The sequence below is a fragment of the Dreissena polymorpha genome, chromosome 11 (genome assembly GCF_020536995.1).
Source record: "Dreissena polymorpha isolate Duluth1 chromosome 11, UMN_Dpol_1.0, whole genome shotgun sequence".
Taxonomy (NCBI): Eukaryota; Metazoa; Mollusca; class Bivalvia; order Myida; family Dreissenidae; genus Dreissena; species Dreissena polymorpha.
Window position 1 is genome coordinate 10,268,613 of NC_068365.1, and position 15,748 is coordinate 10,284,360.

The following is a 15,748-nucleotide window of genomic DNA, read 5'->3' on the forward strand; positions in this document are numbered from 1 at the left end:
AGCAAACACATTCCCCAAAGTGATTTATTTAAGCGTCACCATCTTTCACCGGTCGATTCAAAAACACACCGATGATTTCAACCAGTTGATTTGTTTTCCGAACCTCACATTTAGCCAAGAATTAATCACGGACACACACGTGTTAATAAAAAATTAACCATATAGTCATAGCACAATCATTTACATAAGAACGCAATACAATAAAATTTAAAATCGATTTAATTTATCGCTGGTTTAATATGCATCAGAGAAAAAGAATCATACTGTACTTGTGTATAATAAAAAATGTAAATACACATATTAATTTCTCTTGGTTACACGAGGCGAGACATTAGCAATAGAAAAAGTAATATAATAGTCCTAAATAGCATTTAATAGTATTGTGCGTGTATTTTCAATTTCTATGTTGATTAGCATTATACACTTAACACACTGCCACGAAAATAATAACACCAGATTAATGTTTAAATAAACCTCAATGTAGGCAATTTTTCCACGGGATCCGTTGTTCACGAATTTTTAACAAGTAACTTATCTTACCGCGACAGTTGATCGTGTTAAAGCATTCGGAAATTGTCATTGCTTTCTTATATACATCGTCTGTTTTTTAAGTAATTCCCATCCGGTTGTTTTAACTGATTTGTCAATCACCAACATTTGTGGAAAGCCATTCGTTCTTTCGACAATCGTTTGAACGACGCCATTTGCAATATAATCAGAAGCAAAACCCGAAAATAATTTCATACGCATATTTTTTATTAGAAGATTTGAAATCAAAAGCCAATGACATCTGACACAAGAGGATATGTCTTCCAGTGCAATAAAGGCTTTTAAGATGGATTTTTCGGGCCGCTTAAGAAATACGCCGTTGCATTGGTATAACCATAAACCGATTTTCTTACGAATTTACACGAAACTCACAAATAACTGCATGGTCAGTTGGATCCGCCGATCCGCGTACAATCACACCCCTGCACCATTCTCCAGTTACACAACATTGCAAAGTGGATTAACTTATCATTAACGCGAGTACATCAGGTAATTTATGATAACATTTATGATATTTAGTTATCATTCCCGCTGAACTACGTTACAGTGAGAGGTGCGTCTGTACGACAACGCGATACGGCGTCATAACTACAACGGTTACGGCGTCTTTACACAGTTTGTTGACGATATGGGACGTTGTTAAAATAAATGATAATAACGGTTATTTTAAATAGTTTTTATATTTGTAAGCCAATGTTAATTTAAATACAGATATTGTGTTCCTTTTTCACAGTTTTTTTCACAGTTTGCCATGTAATTTATTCCTATGTTACCGATACAATGGAAGTTTTACAGACCTGTATAGACAACTCATAAAATCATTGGAATATAATACAAATTCTGACATTTAACAGAAGAAAATGCAAACAAACGTAAGCAAGAACGAATACTGAATCAATCTTATCAAGATCCGTCTCAAAATTTACTGCAAAAAAGTATAACGAGATAAATTTTGATTAATTAAAATGTTACGGCGTCTTACAGAGAGTGTTACAGTGCATTTAGTACAACATGTTTAAGGTTACGGTATAGTATCGACGGGTACTAGAGGTTTCGGTAAATAACAATACGGTAAATTGTATTTATATAGTAAATGTTGTGGAGGGTTCGGTAAAAATCTTTATAGAGGTATACCTACAATGAGTTGTTAATGTCACCTATTTTTGTCTTACATCAGGGGCATATATTTGCAAACTGGTAATTAATTTTAAATTGATTAATTAAAGGGACTGTCCAACAGATTTTGGCATGTATTAAAGCTTGTCATTTACTGCTTAAAATGCTTTATATTGATAAATTTAAACATTTGAACTAAAAATCTCCAGTAAAAAATAAGAATACAAATTAAGAAAAGAAGAAAAAACGTTAACCTCCACAGTGTTCGAACCACTGACCCCTAGAGTCATGGAGTTATGGAGTAAATTGTTTCACGACTTTACCTCTCAACCTTCCACGCTCACGACTTATGCGGAGGTATTTTTTAGCTATATAAGCAATCCTCGTAGTTCCCCAAAATATCGATTCGCGTCGAACGACGCTTTTGACTGTTGGACTTTAATGCAATGCATACAGTGAAGAATTTAGGGGCATGAATGAGCTACCACTGAACTTTTTAAAAATAATCATTTTAGGTACCAAACCAAAAACTGCAGATTGAATTTAAAATGTAACTTTATTGAAAGTAAATTTACGATTTAAATAAATCAATACTAAATGTTTGAAGATTTGGTGCATTTATTAAAAAAATAGGAATAATAAATGTGGATTTAAAGACTGAATTAATAGAAGATCTTCAATTTAGATTAATGCTATTAACAAATGTTCAAAGTCTTGTAAAGTATTGTAGCACTGATTTATTAAAAATAAAAGACATAAACACATTTTAATGAATTTGCGATTCTAAGATTAATTCAGTCTTTAATTAAATATTTTTACTATTATTTTATCTAAAAATAAATGTAACAAATCTTTTATAATTGTATAACTGATTGATAAAAAAAACGCCAGAAAGAAATGCAAATAAATATAACCCAAATGAAGTCTTGCTTTTAAATGACCTTAATATGTTATTGAATTCCCCACTTTCGATGTGTGAAATATTTTCTACAGTCCTGTTAAATTCTTTACAGTAATTGAGGTAATTAGTAACTGTTGTTGTTGCAATCAATTACGACCGCCATACTCACGTCCAAAACGCTACTATCGTGGAACGAAATCTCCATGTTTATAAATTTCTTAGTCGTAAGAGAAGATACCGTAACATGTACACGAAGTTGACATGCTCCAACTTTTTTGCAAAATCGGATAGAAATCACCAATAATAGTGTACACATAGGCATCACATGTTTGTAAAAGAGTGAACTTGATACAAATCATTGAAAATAATCATCGTGCCAGAAACAACGAATTAATTGGATTTTTTATGTTTTTAGCTTGAACTTCTTTCTTTTATCATGATTTCACACTAGAAAATGTCATGATATCTTAGGTAGCGAGTAAAGAAACATTTATAAATGAAAATAAATGCCATATCCCGTTTTACGTGTTAGTTAAAACAAAGAATTTAAGCGTGTAAACGCGTGCGTATGTCTATAACTGTCAAGACGCTGTAACCGTTGTAGTTATGACTCCGTATCGCGTTTTCGTACATACGCACCTCCCATTGAAACGTAGTTCAGCGGGAGTGGTTATGTAGTGCGACGCGAACGCTATCAACATAATCTTAAGGTTAGGTCGCCTTTATTTATTGCGTCTTAATGTCTTTCGAGTGATTACACATAAGGTAAGATCATTTGTAATTGGTACAAAATAGAAGTTATGTCGACGTTTACCTTATCTTATTCTAATTATACGCAATAAACATCGCGAAAATATTAATCTCTAAAAATACAATGTAACATGTATTTAAAACTTGATCCGAATCAAGATCACAAAAATTCGATATTTCACTGTTAAAATAGCATTTGTTTTACGAATTGAACTATTTGTATTAACACTTTGATATATCATCATCTCCCCATATCGATTTAATTGCTTCACGAATGTCTTTTTGCAGCCGACAGAAAATGACAGAAGGAGGCATCCAGCATATTGTGTCAAACATAGACAGCGTTGCCCTTCACAATAGCCTGTGCAGTCGTCACTCACGAGTAAGTCAATTAATAAAAAAGTGCTCAGATGAAGCTGCTTTTACTGTTGTTACTCACGGGTAAGTGAGGGGCTGTAAGCGTTCCTAGATACAATTGCCTTTAATGCCTGTATGGTTGACCGTATCGGGTAAGTCAGGGACAAAAAGTAAAATCCTTATGTAATGCATGTACAGTCGCTACTTTCAGGTAAGTAACGGTCTGAAAACGATCACAAACAAGTACGCTAATGGTTTATTCAGAAAAAAGCGTTCCCAGACACAACAGCCTGCACAGTCGTCACTCGCGAGTAAGTCAGACAACGAGAGTTCACTGATGCAGCAGTTTGTAAAGTCATTACTTTTGGACATTCGTCAGAGACTGAAGGCGTTCCCAGACACAGTAATCTTAACAGTCGTCACTCTCAGGTAAGACAAGGCCAGGAGCCTGTACAGTCGTAGCACTGAAGTAAGTCAGGGACTTAAAGCGTCCTCAGGCAAATCACCTTGTACTGCTGTCTCTCTCTCTAAATTAAGAAAGGTGTGTCATGGTCTTTGAAACACAATAGATGTACACAACTTCTTTTCAGTGTTCATAGCGATTTATTTCTATTGATTTAATTCTAACACAACGTTTTCGTTCGTAAAATATTCTGAACTACAAGCTTAATGTAGCGGCCTATTGGCCCCATGACAATAACAAATTGTGTGACCGTAATATTCGGCCGTGCGTCTGATACTCTACTGAAGAACAATGTATTAATATAGATTTGAACACCCGATGGTGACGTGTACAATTTCCGACGGCCATGTGTATAAAACCACGTACCCAAAGGTGGCGACGTAATATGATATATACAACGGACGTATATAGATGTCAGCCCGCAATTTACATGAAATTATACGTTAATCAATGGGCCGAATGCATACCAAAGATATGACTTATGAGCGACATAAGCAATGCGTAATTTACTTGGTGCGTTCTTCTCGTCGAGTTTGAGGTTATTTAGAAGATGTCATCTGTACTAGCCATCTGGTATTGCTCTAAAACATGTATAATTACTTAGCTAAGCCACATCCATAATAAGAATTACAATATGCTCAGGCCATATGGCCTTTTGCGTCTGCTCGCATATATTGAACTTGATGCAAAACAATTACAGATTAACACCATCCTTATTGGTATATCTTAGGCATTATACGACAAATTTAAGGGACTGAACGCGTTCACATAAACCGTAGTCTGTACAGACTTAACTAGAAGTAAGTTAGAGACTGAAAACGTTCTCGTTTACAGCCGCCTAAACAAGCATCACTCTCGGAGAAGTCCAGTAATTACTATCCGGTAAGTAATACTGACAGTATTCCCAAATATCACTGCCTAAAGAGTCGTCACTCTCAGGCAAGTCAAGAAAAAACATTTACATGTACACCGATCTGTACACGCATCACTCACAATTGAGTTATGGACTGAAAGTCTTCTCTGACAAAGAAACTTGGACATGCGTCAATATAAGTAAAGTAAGTGAGTGCGTTCATTTAAACAGCAGCATGTACAGGCGTCACTATCTGGCAAGTCAAATACTGCAAGCGTTGCCAAACACATGTGTATAGTGTGTATAGTTTATTCCCACGGATACATAATCCTGTGCAGGAGTAACTCACAGTTTAGTCAGAGACTGAAATTTATTCTATACAAATCAGCATGTACACGCACCACACACGGGTAAGTCATTGACTGAACGCGTTGATAGACAAATCAGCTGTATAGTCGAACATCTCGGGTAAGTCAACTAGTGACAGCGTTTTCAGACCGAGCAGCTTTAAACTGCGTCACTCACGTGGTGGTCAGACTTTGGTGGATTTCCCAGTCATAGCAGCCTTTACAAATATCAGTCTCGGTGAAGTAAAGTTTATTGTTTCAGTTTTAGACATATCACCGTTTGCCGTATACATGCAAAAACAACAAAGTTTGCATTTGAACTAATACCGATATTTTGAGAGATATAAAGGCGAAATGTCTTTAAAAGAAGAAAGTCGTCATTTCACACTGATATCATTTCAGTCCAATATACAGCAGCTATTAACAGGACTTCTCAAATATTTGATTAATCAAATGCAATATTACATAATATATTTACGGTCAACTCGTTCATTATTAATACATCCACATTGAGCACACCACTTTTATATCAGCTTTTTATATCAGCTTATATTTACTCATATATTGTCTAAAAAGAACAACAAAATTAAATTGCTGACGACATAACGAGATTAACTATATAAGTCTATACAAATAAAAGTTTATGGAGTTCTAATATGCTTTATAATATACTATACGCATCACTCGTGTCGACGATATTGTTGTTGTTGTTTTTTTAGTAAATTAAGTAAGATGTATTCATTTCCAAGTATATCAACCCTTCTTTCCCTACATTTTACTTAGAGAAAGGTAATTACAAGTGTATATTGTATACCATCTACCGGATAAGTAAGTATAAAGGTTAATTGCACATCTGTCTTAATAAGCCGTACAAAACGATCACAATTTAACTATAAATTTACCCGATCAGTAAATATATACTTATTGATTTTAATGATTTACGCTCATTGAATGTGTTTGTAAACCAAACATGACGACGTGCTATTTTGAGACGCGGCTGTGGTTTGTGTTTAATACTGGGATACGTGAGAGGTTCGACAAGCCTATAAAGCGGGTACGCTCCCAATTCTTCACATTGACCGTCCCTAGGCGGAGATACCAGTTTTAATTTTTGAGGTTTAAAGTTTGTTTTCTGCTATAAATATAATATGAACTAAAATTTCTCTTTTGATATAGCTTCTTGAGTTAAATTATTTGCAATATTAAATACTTCAACAGCTTGATTTGTGCTTTAAGAAAACAGTAGAACGTATCCCAATACATGTCTTCAAGGTTGTCATCACTGGCTGTAACTTTAAAACTTATCCTCTAATCGTTTGAATAAATGTCTTGTTATTTCGGTACTAGGGTCGACACGTTGCCTAAACCACGTGATTTTTTTCGGATCTGTGTTGGGAGAATAAAGCGCGACCCAGTAAACATTTTTTAGCATCTCTGTTTAAATATTTCAACATTTTGAACGGGATAAAGTGGAGAGCCCGCTTATTCATAAGAGTTTTTCTCTAGATATTAATATACTTTTTAGACAAATAAGTATTTTTCAGTAAAGTGCAACCGCGCGTTTGAACGGTTAGAAAACTGTCAGATCAGTGTGGGGAATTCATATTACAAACGCGCGGTTGCATTTTAATTACAAAATACTTATTAGTTTGAAAAGATCATGATACCAATAGAAAACTCTCGCGAATGAGTCGGGCTCTCCACTTTATCCCATGAAAAATGGTGAAATATTAAAAAAGACATCATCTAAACTGTTAACTGGGTCGCACTTTATTCTCCCAACACAGATCTTAAAAAGCCACGTGGTAAATGCACCGTGGTAGAACAATGACTAATATTCGAGTCGATTGTAACGTTTGCATGTTTTTCAATCGGCATATGTACATTTTTAGTAAAACTTTTGAGACGCGAGTATTTTAAGTGATTAATTCTATGGTAAGTGCGAGTTTACCCTAGCCATCAAACGGGGTTTGTAGTTAAGACGCATATATAACATATATTATCATATTAACATTAACATATTTTTGTATTCAGCAGTGAACCGCCCTTTCCTCAAACTAAATTTAACATCCGAAAAACAATGTCCAAACTATTAAAGAACGTTAAGGTTGAGTATGAACAACAAGAAGTACAACACCTCTATAGTTATTTACGTAATAAGCACTTCTTATTCGTCAATATTCTTATAAACTCTTCATGGGAAATTTAACAGTTAATTATAAAGAACCAAACTTTAAGGTGGGTTCCCACTGCCGATCCGATCAACTCGGTCATCCCGATCACCGAAATTTCCCGACCAAACCCGACCAAGCTCGACTAAAAAGGTATACACGACTTCCTCTCGACATCTTGTCGATAACACACGACCTCCACACGACTCATTTACGACGACCACTCAACCATCTTTCCGATTTCCGCTCGATCATCTCGACCTATACGCGGGCCATATACGATCTCAGCTCGACCAAGTGGACCTCAGCTCGATCGCTACCAGATCTTACACGACCAGATCGTGATGGTCGTACTACAGTCGTACAAAGAGATCTAAAATAACTCGGGTAGAGGTCGAGCGGATCGGGTACAGAGCTCGTGTATGGTCGAATAGCAATCGGGAAGTGATCGTGTACGGTCGAGTATCCGTCGGGTAGCAGTCTAGTTAATCTGTACATCAAATCGAATAGAGCTCGAGTGGATCGTGTTGCGATCTAAAAAAACTCGGATAGAGGTCGAGCGGATCGGGTACAGATCGTGTAAAAGATGTCAATCCGATCGCCACACGATTGCTTCACGATCAACTCGATCTTTTGTTCGACTAATACACGACCACTTCCCGAGCGCTTCTCGATCTATTTCCTACTCGACCGCTACTCGATATTTTTGACATGTCAAAAATATCGGGTAGGAAGCCCGACCAATGCCGACCTACCCGACCGCCCCGACCACTCATGCCGACCGAACCAGACCAGTACTCGGCCGCTTGGTCGGGCTTGATCGAGTTGATATGATCGGCAGTGGGAACCCAGCTTTACGCTTTACCTTGTCGCATTTTTCAAATGCCGTTTTAGTTACGATTTGTTGTTGTTGAAATAACGGGTCCGCTTCGCTGCGAACAAAATTGGTGATTTGTTAAGCGCGATGTTAGTTGAGTTATAATTGCCACAATAAACATTAGTTTCTGTTAAAATCCTCAAATTTGGAAAAAAAATACATGAGCTTGAATAATTGTTATAATATGTTATATATCGGCCTAATATGTCAATAAAGCATGATCACTTAACTCGTAAACATTGTTCACCGTAAAATCACTAATCAATTAAAAAAAGATTATTCTTGGTAAAGCAAATAGTCAATTGTAGATAATCCAACACGTGTAAAATATGTGTTTTTACAATAACAGCACCGATTGTTATCTACTCTGCCGTTCCCATTTCGGTACCACGAGGATTTACAAAGATGTATATGTTTAAACCCGTGATTATTGTGCGACTTATCGACGGATGCTGGGACTAAGTGTACAAAGGAGAGGGCTTGAACTTAATGACATCAGTAAAGTTACCGCAATTTCATATTTTATCATATGCAGTACCGATTCTGCAACTAAAATCCACAGATAATAACGCTTGCCTTTGATTATTATACTTACCGATAGATATGTCGTTGTCTTAAAAATAAGAAATCCGCGCTTGCAACGTTATAAACATAGGGTATTCGTTATTCTAAACATATGATAGCAGGTGATGTCTTTGGCTTAAATCAAGTAAGTACATTACGTTTGTATCAAGTGTACAATTAAGAAGCACTTGAACCCATTCCATTCGCGCTAAGAGCTTTCGAACATAAAAACATAATTTAAAACATTTTTCGCAAACGTAATAGTTTTTAGTGAAATTCTCGTTATTTCCGGTGGATCTGATACCGTTTTCAGTGGTCAAAGGCTTTCATACTGTTTATGGTATCGATTAAAATTTGAAGCGGATATTACAATCTTTATCAATTAATGAAAACGACTTGTAAAATGCTGGAATGTGATATTTTAAATCAACCTAAATGGATTAAACTATTCAGTCTATTTATTTTTAGAATTATGTCGAAAAAACGTCCGTAGAAGTCTGCAATATAATGACACATCTGGGATACGGAGAGGAAATAAGACGGAGAAGAATTTTGAAGTTCAGGGAGACGGATAGTATAGTAAATTCAAAAGTTTATCACAACTTAATAACCACTGCTGGAAGTTAGGCTGAAGGGCCCACCTGAAGCAACGAAAGCGACATTGACAATTTATTTGTACAGAAAGATGTCCTCTGTGTTGAAGCGGGAGTTGATCTACACAACATAGCAGACGCTATAGAAGTATACAGGATGGATACACGTGCATACCCAGGGCACTGCAGGATGTTACTGGAGAGACAAGGTTCTAATCGTTCAAATCAAATTCAGAATGCTCTGTTTGATGACGGACAAGGAAACGCTATACTTAGCAGTGGTTGTTATCTTGATGAATATGCGAAAACTCAGACCCTACGGGGTCGACGTGTGGGTCCGTCACTACCGATTTCATTAGGACCGACTATTAATATGGACTTTGTTCACGCAATACGGTGTCAATGTCCAAGTATCTTGCAGCGCTGGGCTGAACGACCTCGACATTTGCCGGCGCCGGATGTCGTCCTGAAAGTCGTATCATTGGGATCTGTCGTTACCCCGGTAAGTTTTAAAGGAAGTGAGTTCAAATTCTTTGAGTGGAGGATTTGCTTTAACACGGGTGAAACAGAACTCATTAACAATATGAACGTCAATCAGACAAAAGTGTATGTTATTTTGAAAATGATTATACGAGATGTATTAAAGCCAAAGAAGAAAGAACTAACATCTTACATGCTGAAAAATATAATATTTTGGCAAGCTGAAAGCAATACCCCCGCAATGTTTCAAGACAGGAATTAGATTCACTGGTTACATGACGCACTGAGATCACTCAGAACTGTCATATCCAATACACAGCTTCATATTACATGATTTCTGAACGAAATCTGATGGCAGCGTGTGGATAGCAGGAAGTACAGCAGCGTAAATGGGTAGCAGATATCACGGAAATGCTTAAGGAAGGTCCGAGGGTGATACTGAGATTGCCGAGGATACGACAAGCCATTATCGGTCCATCCAGAGCCGCTGCTGTGGTTCAGCAGGAAAAGGATGGAGCTGGAGATGCTGGACCTGGAGAGTCATATCAAATGCACTCAATGTTGTTTTGAGTTCGGGGATTGTGAAATCATCGTGCAGGAGATATACAGACGCACAGAAGAGATAGAAATAGAGGTCTGTCTACGGATGAATATGGAAGGCAATATTGTTAATGACCGCGCTAATATTAAGAACATAATTCTCCTGTAGTCCTGAATGTGATTTCATTTAATCATGCATGTTGCAGCTGACATTAGTTGTTCCAGACCATTTATTTTAATGACTCATAATACAATAGAAAATATTCTCATACAAACATATTTATTGTTACAAATAATGTTTAAAATTACATTAAGAACGTATTTTCTGTCTGCCATTCTTATTTTATCTAAAAAGTGACATAATTGACATTGGAATTTCTGTTTGTCCCCTTTTCCAGGTGATAACATACAGCGTTATAACACGAAAACAACTTTAAGACCTACATTTCTTGCAACGATATTGATTTGAACATGTGAATTGTTTAAATACTCCCTTTTTGTTCCACTCTGCAACGTAATTTGAATCAACATTTTACAAAACGGAAGAGAAAAAGATGAAGCAATAAAAGGACGTTTTTATTGTTTAAAAAAAGGGGAAAATAAAGTACACATCAAATATTGTTTTAGAGTTTATAGTACTTTTTTTTTTAAAGCGAAACAAATTTGACGACTTACAAACATTTGTTTTTCTATGTTTCTCTTTCTATTATAATTTGATATGACTATTCAAAATATTATGTAATTGTTTTGGAATTCATGTTATGTTATATTTCAAAACTACACAAGTCTGTCAACAAGTTCCCTTTAAAGTTATCATTAAAAGCGCTTATTTTCAATCGAAAAAAATGTGATTCATAAAATTATCATAATTTAAATGCACATTTAAACAACAGATTGATTTTACATGTTGTCCTGATTTGAAAATAATCCAATTTGCACAGGCATAACCTGTAGCCGATACGCTGTCTTTTTTAAAGTTTCGAAGTCTAAACTGTTATCTGTTTCATATTCTAAAGCAGGTGAACAAAGACAAAAAGCAATAATACCGTTAGTCAATATTTCTATGTAAGAACTCCAATGTATGGACGAGGAAAGACTAAATGAATCTTGCATTAACCTTGAAATTTAATCTTCATGTATTGTTATATTCGGATCTTTGCTCTGTAACATACAGATGAGTCGATATTAAACCAATAGAAGTTTTTGAAATGCACGCCATATTGTTTTCATCTGCATGTAAACAATAACAATTGGAAAGTATTTCTTTTTTTCTTATAAGATGTGCATGTCTTGATTTGTGGGATACTGATCTCAATAATAATTACAAACAATGTACATTATTTATATAATAATTATAAAACATTTAACATTGAGTCCATGTTATAGTATAGATACTTATTTAACTAGTTATGTAATACACACTAATGCCACATCGCTTGCAATTCGTTCTTAAATCTGTACGATCGACGTGTGATCGAAGCGAATATGTAAAAACCTTTGAAAAAGTATTAAATTGGTATTTTATGGCGTTAACTTTGCATTCTTACAGTGTCCTTATCCCGTTCTTAGTCATCACGACGTCCCTATACCGTCCTCGCACGCAAGAAGTTGTCATTGCCATAGCGCGCACACCATGTGCTCAAGACATGTAGTCGCGGTACAGCCACCTCACGGAGCTCAAGAAGGTTGCTACGGCGCTCCAATAAGGAGAAGTTTCATGATGATTGAATATTGTATATATGTATATGGCTACTTTTATAAAGTGATTTCTTTTCACACATTTTACTATGTGGCCTAGTTTTGGACATTCGTCACCAGATTCAAACTCGATCTAGTTAAAAAAAAACACCAAGTTTCATCAGGAGATTTGATGAAAATTGCGGCCTCAAGAGCAGTATTTAAGTTGTTCTAAGTTTTGACCCGGTCACCTTATAATTGGACGCACGTGTTGTAGATTCAAATGCAGCCTTCTTATTGTCAAGATAAACATTCTTACCAAGATCAAAGATTGAGTCACAAATATGGCTGCTGAAGTGGTATGAAGGTTTTCTAGGATTCGACTAGGTGACATATCTTTAACACGCACGTAACCCAATTCGAATTGGACCTGGCGTAGTTTCCTCAAGATTGGTTGAACAACATGGCATCGAGAGTCGTAACGAAGTACAAACTGATTACAGACGACAATCAATATACGACGACTGACGCCCGACACAGGGTGACCACATAAGCTCACTTCGTGCACAGGTGACTAAATAAAAAATTCTTTTTGACATTTCTTTTAATTTTATTTTTTTGTTCAGTGGCATCACAGATTTTATTTTTTAAAAAGATCTATAAACAATAATTTAACATAACATACATATGTCAAAGACAATTTGCATAAAATAATATACATACAAGTAAAAAACCTATGGACGGATTGATGAGAGGTACGAGTGAAAAGTCCCTAAATGCAAGTGCAAATACTATGACCAATAGATTTCACACAATGAGGGAAAAACTTAAATGTTACAGATAAAATACCCCTCAATACCAATACAAGTTCCTATAAAAAAACAAATTAAAATCCATGTAATATATATTGTTTATATTATGAGCAAATTTAAATGTAATCAGTATTGAACAGTACACAATTGCTTTCAACTCTCAATTGATAGCTTTTCATATATTTTTACTAAAACAATCTATTATGTTAATCTGTTTTGATAATTTATTTTTCCTTATTTTAAGAAAATAAACAAGTATCAATGTACGTGTATGACATAATGGAGTATTCATTATCAAGAATATGTTACATTTAAAGTTGTTGAAGTGTGGTCTTGAATCTTTAAAATAAGGCACTTACAACGTAATAGACACAAAATGACATATCAAAGAAATACTCATGTTGACCTCCCTTTTTTTTTTTTTTTTTTTTTTTTAGGTATTACTGGTATATGTTCTTTTGATGAAGTCATTAAATTTCTGACCTTAATAAGCAAAACTTATCTAAAAATTGAAACGGTCTTGATTATTGTGCGAGAACTTACAAACCCATACAAAAAACAATATGCAGCGTTTAAGTACACATGCCCTCAGACTTAAAAGTATTGTTTTAATCGCTAATTTGAATAGGTCCCAGTTCAAAATTCACCCTTTTGCTCAGGTGAGCTAAAAATTCAAATGAAATTTTCTAATGTTTATTTTTAAGTTATAACTATTTCTGTCTTTTTCAAGACCTCAACTGAAAAACAAAAATAAATTAAGAATCATATTTTAAAGTTAATCATTTTTTGCTGATCATCAGTATATTAGGATTGGAAATAAAGCCGTTGGTACTTAAATTTAGTTCGAAATGTCTGTAATTTGATCAGATTTTCAAAAGAACTACACGCGAATCAAAATGCACATCTGAGTGGTAACAGGTTAAGAATTATTTTGGTCTGTATCAGGAGGCAAATAATCTTCAAGATGTGTTTCCTGTCGGTCAGGTTGGGTTTATTTTGATTCAGACTGGTTCTGTAGCTGGCTTGATAGACTGGTGTTGATTATCTTCAGCAGTGAGTCCATCTGACACACATGTCAAAGATTGAGCACTTTGATCAACCATTGAATATATTGTTATGGTAAAATTGTTCAAACTTTTTTAAAATTCATTTAGCTAACCTGGTTTAAAAGCATAAGGCTTACAAATATAACAGACTGCTCAACTTGTACATAACAGAATATCTGTGTACCTGTTTGTTACGGCTGGGTGGATGGGCCATGGAGCGCAGCTGCTAGTACCGTCACCTGACCCTCACTGTCTCCCACCAACTAGACACTGAAATGTGAACACAAGAGGTGCAATGTCAATGGAACTCATATGAACCTGGTTCTCGGCTAACTGGGCTTAATGAATGTGTGTAAAGTGTTGTCCCAGTTTAGCCTGTGCTTTCCATATATGCCACTTATTATTTAAACTTGAATTTTGCACAGGCTTATCTGGAATGACACTTTACGTATATGCATCACACACAGTTTTTCCAGATGGAGACTCATTATAAACTCGAAATGTCTCACAGACAATGATGCCCGCATAACAGACTTTTGGACATGGACAATTCCAATATATCATTATATATTTTATAGTGGACAAAAAGACAAAACTAATGGCCATAATTCATCCAAAACTGACTACAGCCAAATTCCTTTCTTAACGATTATTGACACAGTAGGTTTATTCAGCTGTAAAAGTTTTAGCAAAATCAGCCAAGCAGTAAAACATCAGATGAAAACACAACATATTAGGACTACATGTTAAATAAGGCAAAATATAAGTAAGGGCCATAATTGTACAAAAATTAGTCACAGCCACAATTCCACAATCATCAACAGATAACTGTTATTTTATTGTTAAATTATAAGCAAGATCCATACAGTAATTTAAACGGGTGGAAAGCTAAATTGTGCAACTATATGTAAGTTTGTGTTTCCTTCAAAATGTTTTGCGGCCGAAATTGCTTGTTATCAATGATCTACACATTATGGTCATTCAACTGCTAAAAGCTTAAGCAAGATCAACACTGTTGTTATTATTGATATTACACGATAAGTGTCAGTGATGCCTAGAGTTGATGAAAGGCTAAAATAAAGAAATAAACAAATTAACAGGCAATAAAACTGTTTGCCACTATGCAACAGTAGATGGAGAGGATATTAACATCCATTTAATATTGAATGTTGTTGAATTGAAAATGTATGGATACGTTATTGAGAAGTTTATTTCTTTGAATAAAAGGGCACACAGATATCTATAAATAAATGGTCACACGGACATCAATAGTACTTCCTAGATACCACACTCTTAGTTGCGAGTGGTGGAGGGGAAGGTTTCATTACAAATGAGCCACGCTCTGGTGAAACTTGGCTAATGCTTGTGCATAAAATGTCATCCCAAATTAACCTATGGAGTCTGCACAGGAAAATCTGGGACAACACTTGACACTTATGCATTTACACCACTTTTTCCAAAACAGGGCTCAAACTAACTAAAACACAGAAATATTCTCACGTCTGAATTCTTTGAGAAGGACACACTCGTCTGTCTGGCTCCTGATGATGTCTCCATTATGATAATGGGATCTAGGCTGAAATGGAAAGAGGACAATAATTTGAATTAGTAGCAGCATAAATGAAATTTTCAAATAATGTTTGAAACTTGTA

At 35.4% G+C, this 15,748-nt stretch overlaps 1 long non-coding RNA gene across 1 annotated transcript; it reads left to right on the forward strand.

The window, feature by feature from the left end:
• Positions 1-3,310: 3,310 nt before the first annotated feature.
• On the forward strand, positions 3,311-10,866 carry LOC127850727 (uncharacterized). Its single transcript, XR_008035431.1, has 3 exons — positions 3,311-3,331; positions 3,605-3,698; positions 9,417-10,866. It is a non-coding gene; the product is annotated as an uncharacterized LOC127850727 (long non-coding RNA).
• Positions 10,867-15,748: the final 4,882 nt, after the last annotated feature.